This window comes from Pristiophorus japonicus, chromosome 1 (genome assembly GCF_044704955.1).
Source record: "Pristiophorus japonicus isolate sPriJap1 chromosome 1, sPriJap1.hap1, whole genome shotgun sequence".
NCBI lineage: Eukaryota > Metazoa > Chordata > Chondrichthyes > Pristiophoridae > Pristiophorus > Pristiophorus japonicus.
The window spans coordinates 78,618,864-78,632,619 of NC_091977.1; positions in this window are offsets into that span (position 1 = coordinate 78,618,864).

The window sequence follows — 13,756 nt, forward strand, 5'->3', positions numbered from 1 at the left end:
ATCAGTCCTTTATGTGTGTTAATGCACGTAAGTCTCCAACGTCTTGAGCAGCTCTTGTGTCATGTAGGCTGACGTCAAGTCCAATTTGGTGAACAACTTTCCCCCAGCTAGCGTTGCAAACAAGTCATCAGCCTTTGGTTACAGGTACTGATCCTGTTTCGAAACCCTATTGATCGTAGCCTTGTAGTCTCCACAGATTCTGACTGTGTCATCACTTTTCAGCACAGGAACAATGGGGCTGGCCCATTCATTAAATTCAACCAGTGATATGATCCCTTCATGCTGGAGTCTGTCCAGTTCGATTTCGGCCTTCTCCCTCATCATATACGGAACTGCCCGAGCTTTATGATGGACGGGCCTTACATCCGAGTCTACATGGATCTGCACCTTGGCTCCTGTGAAGTTGCCGATGCCTGATTCAAACAGCGAGAGGAACTTGCTCAGTACTTGGGCACATGTATCTTTCTCCGACGACAACGTGTTGATGTTGTTCCAATTGCATCTGATTTTTTTCAAGCCAGTTCCTGCCGAACAGTGTTGTGCCATTGCCTGGGACAATCCATAGCTGTAACTCGTGAACCGCACCATCATACGACAATTTAATTGTGGTACTGACAATCACCGTTATGAGTTCTTTGGTGTATGTGCGCAACTTGGCATTGACTGGATTCAACCTGGGCCTCACAGCCTTAGTATCCCACAACTTTTTGAATGCCCTCTGGCTCATTATCGATTGACTCTCCCCCATGTCCAGTTCCATCGATACCAGCACCCCATTAAATTTCACATTGATCATTATCGGTTTGCTCTTAGTTAGGAACGAGACAAGTCCATACACTTCCTCCTCTGGTATCTCGAATTGCATATCCGGATCCGCGCTAGTCTGACCATCATCCTCCATGTGGTGTGTTGCAGCACGCTTGCTCATCTGCGGACACTTGTGCTGGAGATGCCCCACTCTCAGACAGCCTTTGCAACTATATTGCTTAAATCTGTACTGCTGGTGCCGGTGATTTCCCCCACAACGCCAACGCGGAGAAATCGGATGCATTCCCGCTGGCGGACTTTGGGCAGCCACAGGTTTCGCATATGCAGTCGGATAGGCCCTGCCATGTGCCGCTCTGCCGAAAGCTGAATCAATCATATTTGCAGTACTTGCCGAGTTTCGATTTTTCACTGATACCTGCTTTAGACTACTATCTGTCGGCATGCATAACTGAGCAATCGTGATAGCCCTGTTCAAGTCCAACGTCTCCACCATCAGTAGTTTACGTAGGATCACCTTGTGGTTGATGCCAATTATAAAGAAGTCCCGCAGCATGTCTGCCAACACAGCCCCGAACTTACACCGTCCCACTAGACGTCTTAGGTCGGCAACGAATTCCGCCGCATTCTGGCCCTCTGAACGAACGTGCATGTAAAATCTGTATCTCGAGGTGATGATGCCTTCGTCTGGCTTAAGGTGGTCCTGTACCAGTGTACACAATTCTTCATACGTCTTCTCTGTTGGACTCACAGGCAGGAGTAGATTCTTTATCAAACTATAAATTTTTGGACAGCAAACCATAAGGAACACCACCCAGCGCCGTTCTGCATCTCTGACCTCCTCCATTTTGTTGGCCGCGAAGAACTGGCTCAAATGGCTCACAAAGTCTGCCCAATCTGCTCCTTCCACAAATTGCTCCAACAATCCAATTGTGCTCATGTTTGCATGCAAATGTTCTTGTTGCCTCGTCGCCAAATGTTGTGTATGAAATAACTGTTAGACTGAGTACTGTTTAACTCCAAGAGGATGACCTTGGCTTTGCTTTATTAAGGCCCAAAGTGACTAATATACAAAATGGCTGGCCTTTTATACTTGGGCTGCACACACATCTAGTGGCTAGTGATCCCAAAAGTACATACATGACAGTAGGTAAGGAAAGGATGCTGACGGAAGTAAGGGAACAGGCCATTGAAATTAACAATGCAATCCTAAAAGAAAACATGTTTGACTGACACAGATTCAACCAATTAAGAGGCATCATTGCTGCACACCATTGTACCAGCATTATTCCAGCTAATATAACATCAATTCTGATACTTCCAATTTCTCCCTGTTCTCCACCAGGGTAGGACAGGAACCTGCTGGTAGGGCATCCGCTATGGCTGGTGAACCACTGCACCATACAGTCAGAGTAATACTCTCCCTCCTGTATGAATCAGAGACATGGACGATGTACAGAAGACACCTCAAGTAGCTGGAGATATATCACCAATGATGTCTCCGCAAGATCCTGCAAAGCCTCTGGGAGCTCAGGCACACCAAAGTTTGTGTCCTCGTCCAGGCTAACATCCCCAGCATTGAAGCACTGACCACACTCAATCAGCTTCGCTGGGCAGGCCACATGGTTCGCATGCCAGGCACGAGACTCCTGAGCAAATGCTTTATACGCAGCTCCTTCACGGCAAACGAGTCAAAGGTGGGCAGCGGAAACATTACAAGGACGCCCTCAAAGCTTCCCTGGTAAAGTGCGACATCACCATTGACACCTGGGAGTCCCTGGCCGAAGACCGCCCTAGGTGGAGAAAGTGCATCTGGGAGGGCGTTGAGTTCTTCGAATCTCAACGGCGAAAGCGTGAAGAGGTCAAGCGTAGGCAGCGGAAGGAGCGTGGCAAACCAGTCCCACCCAACCCTTCCCTCGGCAAATGTCTGTCCCACCTGTGACAGAGTCTATGGCTCTCATATTATAGACTGTTCAGCCACCAAAGAACTCACTCCAGGAGTGGAAGCAAGTCTTCCTCGATTCCAAGAGACTGTCTATGATGATTATGATGATGGCTAGTGAACCACTGCACCAGTCAGGAATGGAGCAAATCTCATTCAATCCCATTCGCAATCAGATAGTTAACTATACATTGTATAAGGGAGTGAATCAACATACCATTAATTGTTTTTGCTGGGATTCGGTTTTGCATTTCAGTTGGGCAGAAATAATTCTTCTCACGTCTTGTCTCATTTGAGGCTTGTTAATTTTATAAATGATCCTGGAGCTTGGCTATCTGCTTTGGTAGCACACTTGCCTCTGAGTCAGAAGGATGTGTGTTCAATTCCCACTCCAGGGACTTAGGCACAAAAATCTCAGCTGACACTCCAGTGCATGCTGAGGGAGTGCTGTATTGTCAGAGGTGCCGTCTTTCAGATGAGATATTAAACCGAGGCTCTGTCTGATCTCTCAGGTGGATGTAAAAGATCTCATGGCACTATTTCGAAGAAGAGCCTGCTGTCCTGGCCAATATTTATCCCTCAATTAACATAACAAAAAACAAATGATCTGGTCATTATCACTTTGCTGTTTGTGGGAGCTTGCTGTGCGCAAGTTGGCTGCCGCGTTTCCCACATTACAACAGTGACTACACTCCAAAAGTACTTCATTTGAGATGTCCGGTAGTCACGAAAGGCGTTGTATAAATGCAAGGCTTTCTAAAACTAACAGAACTACGGAGAATAAGGTAAACAGGAAGATAAAAAAAGCGTTAAACTGAACCATCATTAATGTATTAGGATAGCAAGTCTGGTGGTGACTGGAGCAGAACCAAATTCAAAACTCACGTATCCCACAGGGATGCCAGACTGTGAAATATATGTTTCTCCCAGAGGCTAAAGCCTCTGGAAACAACATCTGCCACAGGGTTTTGTTTGCTTGCAATGGATAAAAAATTGAAGTCATGCAACTTTGCCTGCTGTAGAATCTGAACTGGAGGTAGGATTACGTAGAAAAACCTGGTCTCCCCTTTCCTGTTCAATTAGGAGAAGTCCCCTAAGAGAGACTCAAAGAGTAGGAAGAAACTTGAAGACTGTCAATTGTCATTAGGTCAGATACAGTAGTGTCGTGATACTGACAATGGATTAGCAACCCAGAGGTTGTGAGTTCATATCCTACCACAGCAGCCTGTGAAATTAAATTTAATAAATCAGTTAAATTTTGGGCAAAATAGTGTGTGAAGGCTGCAGGATTGTTGTAAAATGCATGTGGTTCATTAATGTCTTTCAGAATAAATGAGTCATTAATAATCCCAGAACAGCGAGACTGGGACCAGCGGCGGGGATAAAAGGAGCGGTGACCTGAGATCCAACAGCACAGCGAGAGCGGGACCAGTGGCCGAAATTGCCCCTTTCCTTAAAGGCCTCTTAACATTGGAAATTGGCGGCCACGCTGCGGAGTGCAATGGCCGGCGACTTTTCGTGTAATGGCCGCCGTTATCAAAATCCCGCTCCCACCCCACCGCTCCACTGCTGCCCATCCATGCTAGAAACATAGAAACATAGAAAATAGGTGCAGGAGCAGGCCATTCAGCCCTTCTAGCCTGCACCGCCATTCAATGAGTTCATGGCTGAACATGAAACTTCAGTACCCCCTTCCTGCTTTCTCGCCATAACCCTTGATCCCCCGAGTAGTAAGGACTTCATCTAACTCCCTTTTGAATATATTTAGTGAATTGGCCTCAACTACTTTCTGTGGTAGAGAATTCCACAGGTTCACCACTCTCTGGGTGAAGAAGTTTCTCCTCATCTCGGTCCTAAATGGCTTACCCCTTATCCTCAGACTGTGACCCCTGGTTCTGGACTTCCCCAACATTGGGAACATTCTTTCTGCATCTAACCTGTCTAAACCCGTCAGAATTTTAAACGTTTCTATGAGGTCCCCTCTCATTCTTCTGAACTCCAGTGAATACAAGCCCAATTGATCCAATCTTTCTTGATAGGTCAGTCCCGCCATCCCGGGAATCAGTCTGGTGAACCTTCGCTGCACTCCCTCAATAGCAAGAATGTCCTTCCTCAAGTTAGGAGACCAAAACTGTACACAATACTCCAGGTGTGGCCTCACCAAGGCCCTGTACAACTGTAGCAACACCTCCCTGCCCCTGTATTCAAATCCCCTCGCTATGAAGGCCAACATGCCATTTGCTTTCTTAACCGCCTGCTGTACCTGCATGCCAACCTTCAATGACTGATGTACCATGACACCCAGGTCTCGTTGCACCTTCCCTTTTCCTAATCTGTCACCATTCAGATAATAGTCTGTCTCTCTGTTTTTACCACCGAAGTGGATAACCTCACATTTATCCACATTATACTTCATCTGCCATGCATTTGCCCACTCACCTAACCTATCCAAGTCACTCTGCAGCCTAATAGCATCCTCCTCGCAGCTCACACTGCCACCCAACTTAGTATCATCCGCAAATTTGGAGATACTGCATTTAATCCCCTCGTCTAAATCATTAATGTACAATGTAAACAGCTGGGGCCCCAGCACAGAACCTTGCGGCACTCCACTAGTCACTGCCTGCCATTCTGAAAAGTACCCGTTTACTCCTACTCTTTGCTTCCTGTCTGACAACCAGTTCTCAATCCACGTCAGCACACTACCCCCAATCCCATGTGCTTTAACTTTGCACATTAATCTCTTGTGTGGGACCTTGTCGAAAGCCTTCTGAAAGTCCAAATATACCACATCAACTGGTTCTCCTTTGTCCACTTTACTGGAAACATCCTCAAAAAATTCCAGAAGATTTGTCAAGCATGATTTCCCTTTCACAAATCCATGCTGACTTGGACCTATCATGTCACCATTTTCCAGATGCACTGCTATGACATCCTTAATAATTGATTCCATCATTTTACCCACTACTGAGGTCAGGCTGACCGGTCTATAATTCCCTGTTTTCTCTCTCCCTCCTTTTTTAAAAAGTGGGGTTACATTGGCTACCCTCCACTCCATAGGAACTGATCCAGAGTCAATGGAATGTTGGAAAATGACTGTCAATGCATCCGCTATTTCCAAGGCCACCTCCTTAAGTACTCTAGGATGCAGGCCATCAGGCCCTGGGGATTTATCTGCCTTCAATCCCATCAATTTCCCCAACACAATTTCCCGACTAATAAAGATTTCCCTCAGTTCCTCTTCCTTACTAGACCCTCTGACCCCTTTTATATCCGGAAGGTTGTTTGTATCCTCCTTAGTGAATACCGAACCAAAGTACTTGTTCAATTGATCCGCCATTTCTTTGTTCCCCGTTATGACTTCCCCTGATTCTGACTGCAGGGGACCTACGTTTGTCTTCACCAACCTTTTTCTCTTTACATACCTATAGAAACTTTTGCAATCCGCCTTAATGTTCCCTGCAAGCTTCTTCTCGTACTCCATTTTCCCTGTCCTAATCAAACCCTTTGTCCTCCTCTGCTGAGTTCTAAATTTCTCCCAGTCCCCAGGTTCGCTGCTATTTCTGGCCAATTTGTATGCCACTTCCTTGGCTTTAATACTATCCCTGATTTCCCTAGATAGCCACGGTTGAGCCACCTTCCCCTTTTTATTTTTACGCCAGACAGGAATGTACAATTGTTGTACTTCATCCATGCGGTCTCTAAATGTCTGCCATTGCCCATCCACAGTCAACCCCCTAAGTATCATTCGCCAATCTATCCTAGCCAATTCTCGCCTCATACCTTCAAAGTTACCCTTCTTTAAGTTCTGGACCATGGTCTCTGAATTTACTGTTTCATTCTCCATCCTAATGCAGAATTCCACCATATTATGGTCACTCTTCCCCAAGGGGCCTCGCACAATGAGATTGCTAATTAATCCTCTCTCATTACACAACACCCAGTCTAAGATGGCCTCCCCCCTAGTTGGTTCCTCAACATATTGGTCTAGAAAACCATCCCTTATGCACTCCAGGAAATCCTCCTCCACCGTATTGCTTCCAGTTTGGCTAGCCCAATCTATGTGCATATTAAAGTCACCCATTATAACTGCTACACCTTTATTGCATGCACCCCTAATTTCCTGTTTGATGCCCTCCCCAACATCCCTATTACTGTTTGGAGGTCTGTACACAACTCCTACTAACGTTTTTTGCCCTTTGGTGTTCTGCAGCTCTACCCATATAGATTCCACATCATCCAAGCTAATGTCTTTCCTAACTATTGCATTAATCTCCTCTTTAACCAGCAATGCTACCCCACCTCCTTTTCCTTTTATTCTATCCTTCCTGAATGTTGAATACCCCTGAATGTTGAGTTCCCAGCCCTGATCATCCTGGAGCCACGTCTCCGTAATCCCAATCACATCATATTTGTTAACATCTATTTGCACAATTAATTCATCCACCTTATTGCGGATACTCCTTGCATTAAGACACAAAGCCTTCAGGCTTGTTTTATTAACACCCTTTGTCCTTTTAGAATTTTGCTGTACAGTGGCCCTTTTTGTTCTTTGCCTTGGGTTTCTCTGCCCTACACTTTTCCTCATCTCCTTTCTGTCTTTTGCTTTTGGCTCCTTTTTGTTTCCCTCTGTCTCCCTGCATTGGTTCCCATCCCCCTGCCATATTAGTTTAAATCCTCCCCAACAGCACTAGCAAACACTCCCCCGAGGACATTGGTTCCAGTCCTGCCCAGGTGCAGACCGTCCGGTTTGTACTGGTCCCACCTCCCCCAGAACCGGTCCCAATGCCCAGGAATTTGAATCCCTCCCTGCTGCACCACTGCTCAAGCCACGTATTCATCTGCGCTATCCTGCGATTCCTACTCTGACTATCACGTGGCACTGGTAGCAATCCCGAGATTACTACTTTTGAGGTCCTACTTTTTAATTTAGCTCCTAGCTCCTTAAATTCGTTTCGTAGGACCTCATCCCTTTTTTTGCCTATGTCGTTGGTACCAATGTGCACCACGACAACTGGCTGTTCTCCCTCCCATTTCAGAATGTCCTGCACCCGCTCCGAGACATCCTTGACCCTTGCACCAGGGAGGCAACATACCATCCTGGAGTCTCGGTTGCAGCCGCAGAAACGCCTATCTATTCCCCTCACAATTGAATCCCCTATCACTATCGCTCTCCCACTCTTTTTCTTGCCCTCCTGTGCAGCAGAGCCAGCCACGGTGCCATGAACTTGGCTGCTGCTGCCCTCCCCTGATGAGTCATTCCCCTCAACAGTACCCAAAGCAGTGTATCTGTTTTGCAGGGGGATGACCGCAGGGGACCCCTGCACTACCTTCCTTGCTCTACTCTTCCTGCTGGTCTTCCATTCCCTATCTGGCTGTGGACCCTTTCCCTGCGGTAAGACCAACTCACTACACGTGATACTCACGTCATTCTCAGCATCGTGGATGCTCCAGAGTGAATCCACCCTCAGCTCCAACTCCGCAACGCGGGCCGTCAGGAGCTGGAGGTGGACACACTTCCCGCACACGTAGTCGTCAGGGACACCGGAAGCGTCCCTGAGTTCCCACATGGTACAGGAGGAGCATAACACCCGACCGAGCTCTCCTGCCATGTCTTAACCCTTAGATACACTTAAACTGGTAATAACAATGTTAAAAGTTACTGACCAATATAAGAAGAAAAAGAAAAACTACTCACCAATCACCAGCCAATCACTTACCCCCTAGGCTGTGACGTCACCTTTGTTTCTTTGCCTTCTCCCTGTAGCTGCACCGGTACGCCTCTCGCCGACCCCGGACTCGCGCTGCTCCGAGCTCCCGCCTCCTCGACTGACTGCTCGAACTGCTCGACTCCCGCTGGCCTTTATAGGCCTCTCGCCGACCCCGGACTCGCGCTGCTCCGAGCTCCCGCCTCCTCGACTGACTGCTCCGAGCTCCCGCTGGCCTTTATAGGCCTCTCGCCGACCCCGGACTCGCGCTGCTCCGAGCTCCCGCCTCCTCGACTGACTGCTCCGAGCTCCCGCTGGCCTTTATAGGCCTCTCGCCGACCCCGGACTCGCGCTGCTCCGAGCTCCCACAGTGCGCATCGCCGATGTACCCTCCGTTCCGCGGAAATCCGTCGTGAATATCTTCCTCCCGCCGGGCAATGCCAAAACCTGCTTTTTTCCAGCGGTGCAGTGAGGCTGTGACCTTCTGCATTGGCGGTGCGGCTCCCATTACACTGCCACTGCCGTAATGCTATTTTTTTTTTTTGTCAGCCGACTACCATGCCGGCCCGACAATTATGCCTCCGGGTTCGGTCGGGCTGCCAATAGGCAGCCTGGCACCCCTTCTGATCCCCCCCCAACTTCCACCCCTCTGGTGTGCTCACCACCCCACTTCCGCCCTCATTATGAGCGACTTCCGATCCACCTGAAAAAAAAAACAAGGAGCGGAATTTCACTCAAGAGTCCACCTCAACCACCGCCGCGGTAAAAACACTTGAAATGGGGTGCAGCCACCCCGTTTCGGGCGGAGGCCAATTTCAGCCCCGTTAACTTTAATGGAAAGGAAAACTAGGCAGGGTGTAGAAGGGGCTGCCCATCTGATTCCAGCTGTTTTCCATCCTTGCCAAAGTTGCCCAGCTAAAATAAGAGTTTCCAGAAACATAGTTGTTACATGAAGAAGATCTTCAAAACTACACAACACCGGGGATTCTGAATTAATTTGAATAGATATACCCTGAACATTTCTTGTACATCTACTGCTGAAAATAGGCGATAGAGAATCTAAGTGTGATCTAGCAAATGTAATATGAAATATAACAAAATAATGGAATGCTTGCAGACATTTTCTATATTTTGCCATTGTTTCAGAGCAGGTTACAGGTGAGCAACTGTTGTCTGTAACTGGAAGTACAGAAGTAAACATAGAAATTTAAAAATCCTGATACTTTTTGAAAGCAAGGATGAGGCAATACTTTGGCTGGCATTCGAATGGTGTTCATTTTCACTGGGGAATTAGTGGGTAAATTGCACGTGTTGTCTGATGGTTTAGTTAAAATGACTAGTCCCTAATATTGTGATAGTCTATGTGTCTTTTTCTACTAGTTTAGAGGTGAATATGCATTTGTATTTCCTAGCAATAAAGCTGATCAATTGGTCATGTTGCTTGGTAGTCAATCTCACGAACAGACAAAAATGATAGGCAAGGAACGACTTACTGGCTCATCCAATCTGTCCCACAAGTTGTGATACCTTATGCATCACATTAAATGCAGTGCCCACCCTTCCAAAGCAATGTAATCTCCTGGGAGAGGCGAAAAACAAATAAAAACCCAAGTCAATTAGGGGGGAAACTAATGGAAAATTTCTCTCCTAACCCCTCTTGCCCCCCCCCCGCCCCCCCCACCATTATGTAATAAAACCTAATCCAAAATAAAGGAGCTTTGCCAAATTTCTAAAATTGCCTGTTTTTTTAAGGCCCTATACCACCTCTGAGAAGGCCTTTCAGCCCGGGAGCAGGCATAGGGTGACCCACGCCCCATCTTTCCTGCCCTGGCTGGCGCGCTAACCCCATACTGCTCGACGCCAACCCCTTTTGCGCCCCGTGGATGGGGGTTATTGCCCCGCGGGAGTGTGGTCAGCGGCAGTCGGTGCCCCGAGAAGACAAAGCTGCTTGTGGCTGGGTGCTGCGGCCGCCCTTAAAGGTGAGGGAATACTGCCGCAGCCGCCATTTTGTTTAAGTGAAGGGGAGGAAGGTTGCGGCACGTCCACATCGTGCTGATGTCATCAGCGTGGCCCTAAATGACACCGCCCTGCTTCTGCCCCGTTCCTGCCTCCAACAGCACCCGAGAGCACCAGGAGGCTTCCCAAAAACCAAAGTCCCGAATATCGCTCCATTTCCAACCCCCCACATCTCTACAGGCACTAAATCTTCAGTTAATTCAAATTATCTGCCCCAAACGGAAGGAAATTTCGGCCCTAAAACTTCCTGCTCCCTCAACCCTATTCCCACCAAACTGCTGACCTTTTCTGACTCCCATGTTAGCTTACATTGTTAATGGGTCTCTCTACTCGGGTACTTCACCCTCTCTCTCAAATCTACTGTCATCACCCCTCTTCTCAAAAAAACAACCCTTGATCCCTCGATCCTTGCAAACTACCACCCCACCTCTAACCTCCCTTTCCTCTCCCAAATCCTTGAGCATGTTATCACTTCCCAAATCCATGTCCCATCTTTCCATGTTTAAATCTCTCCAATCAGATTTCCACCCCTGCCACAGTACTGAAATGGCTCTCATCAAAGCCACAAATGACATCCTCTGTGACTGTGACAAAGGTAATCTATCCCTCTCTGCCCTTCTCGACGTGTCTCCAGGTTTTGACAATCCATTCTCCTCCAAAGCTGTCCACCGTTGTCCAGCTGGGTGGGACATCACTAGTGTAATTCCATTCTCATATATCTAATCATAACCAAAGAATTACCTGCAATGGCTTCTCCTCCTGCTCCCACCTCATTATCTTTGGTGTACCCCAAGGATCTATCCTTGGCCCTCTCCTATTTCTCATCTACATGCTGTCCTTCAGCAACATCATCCAATCAGTTTCCACATGTACGCTGATGGCACCCAGCTTTAACTCACTACCATGTCTTTCGACCCCTCCACGATCTCTAAATTGTCAGACTGTTAGTCCGACATCCAGTAATAGATGAGCAGATTTTTTCGCTAATTAAATATTGGGAAGAACAAAGCTATTATCTTTAGTCCCCGCCACAACCTATGTTCCATAGCCATTGACTCCATCCCTCTCCCTAATATCTGTGGCTGAACCAGACTGTTCGCAACCTTGGTGTCATATTTGACCCTGAAGTGAGATTCCGACCACATATCCACGCCATAACAAAGACCGCCTATTTCCACCGCCATAGCATCGCCCATCTCTGCCCTTGCTTCAGCTTATCCGTTGCTGAAATCCTCATCCATGCTTCTGTTGCCTCTAGACTTGACTATTCCAACGCACTCCTGGCTGGCTTCCCACATTCTACTCTATGTAAACTTGAAGTCTTAACGGCTGCCCATGTCCTAACTCGCACCTTGTCCCATTCACCCATTATTCCTGTGCTTGCTGACCTACATTGGCTCCTGGTTAAGCATCACCTCGATTTTAAAATTCTCATCCTTGTTTTCAACTCCCTCCATGGCCTTGCCCCAACTTATCTTTGTAATTTCCTCCAGCCTCACAACCCCCTGAGATATCTACGTTTCTCTAATTTTGCCCTCTTGAACATCCCATTGGTGTCTGTGCCTTCAGATGCCAAGCCCTAAGCTCTGGAATTCCCTCCCTAAACTTCTCCGCCTCTCTATCTCTCTTTCCTCCTTTTAAGACGATCCTTAAAACCTAACTCTTTGACCAAGCTTTTGATCATCTGCCCTAATTTCTCCTTGTGTGGCTCAGTGTCAATTATTTTGTCTTAATACACTCTTAATACATGCGTTGTTGAAATGCCAACACTCATTTCTGCAAACAAAAAGCAAAAAGAAATACATGATATATGCAACATATACAAAATTAAACCAATGCTTTTATAAAGGTTATTTTCATTGCATTGTAAGAGAAATACAGCTAAATGGAGAAACATCATTAACATATTAATAAAAGCAAATGATAGTTATGGACACTATCTAAATTGAATTGGAAACACATAACATAAGAAAAAATATTCTTCGCATTTGGAATGATTAAGGATTAGTTAAGGACTAGATGGAATGTACAAGCTGTTACTGGGATCTGGCAATCCTTTAAAAATGAAAACGGTTTTATTTTATTGATATAAATTAGTTTCAGTTTTGACAAATACAGATGAAAGCTCAACAGTATTGTTTGTAATTATACTTTCTGTCACATTAAAATGAGTTGTAACATGTAGGTTTCACTTTTAGTCTCCTGTGTTGAGCTGGATCTTTTCATAGAAGCCTTTGTTTTATTATTGCTCATGAATATCAAGAGCTGTAATTCAGGATTGCAGTTTTAATAGAACAGATTGTTTCTGCTGAATAAAAGTTTCAGTTTTTACATCTGACTCAATCATGCTGAACTGCGTAAGAAAAATTGTTCTTTTTCAAAAATCGTGTGATAGAAATTTATCTCAGCCGATAGCGCACAATGGGCAGTATCACATCGGCCTTTTGTTATACGCTCCATCCGAGAGTCAGTTCTATTGCAGTCAAGGAGACAAAATATCAGGCGGGGTGTATAATGAGTGGCTGATGCAATACCGCCTGTTTTGCGCTGTCGCCCAGGACAAATTTCTCCCCCCAACTCCAAACTTTCAGAACCAAAGAATAAAAGAAATATACAAAAGGCAGTAAGTTTGAAGTATAAACCATTTGGATTCTGAACATCAAGTGACCTTAACTGCTCAGCTCTAGGTTAATTCACAGAAGAATTGAATTAGCTGCCAAATCAATGGTTTACATTTTCAAACATTTGCTTTCCATGTATAGACAAGCAAAATATTCCTGTACAATCCTGTATTGATTTCCGCAGTATTAGTTCTCTGTCTTCATTACCAGTAAGTTTCTGTTTTCATTCAAATTTCTACCTGGTTTGGTCTGGCTGGTGATATGTCTGCATCCAAGCAAACATTTTTAATTCCTGAATCTCTGTGTTCAGTTAGTGTTATTGGCAGCAAGCTATCTGCGATAGAGGTGAAGTATGTGTTGAATTCATGGGCGGGGGGGGGGGGGGGGGGGGTGGTGCGGCGGGTGGAATTAGTCTTGAGTAGCGTAAAATGAGAGATAACAATTCAGCAACTCATTTTATGCACCACCTGATTTTCTTTTGCATAGATCTAGAGCTGCAGTGTCAGAGACCAATAGCAGCTGGTCAATCTAATCTTTTACCCAATTTGCCTGTGGAATGACTGGGAAGAAAAATAAAATAATCTATACCATTAAAAAATATGTAAAAACAATTCACGAAAATATTTTTGAACCCCTTTCAAAGTAATGTTGTAGTTACAATTTTCTGGTCTACCTTAGACATTCTCTTGGGTACAGTGGATTTT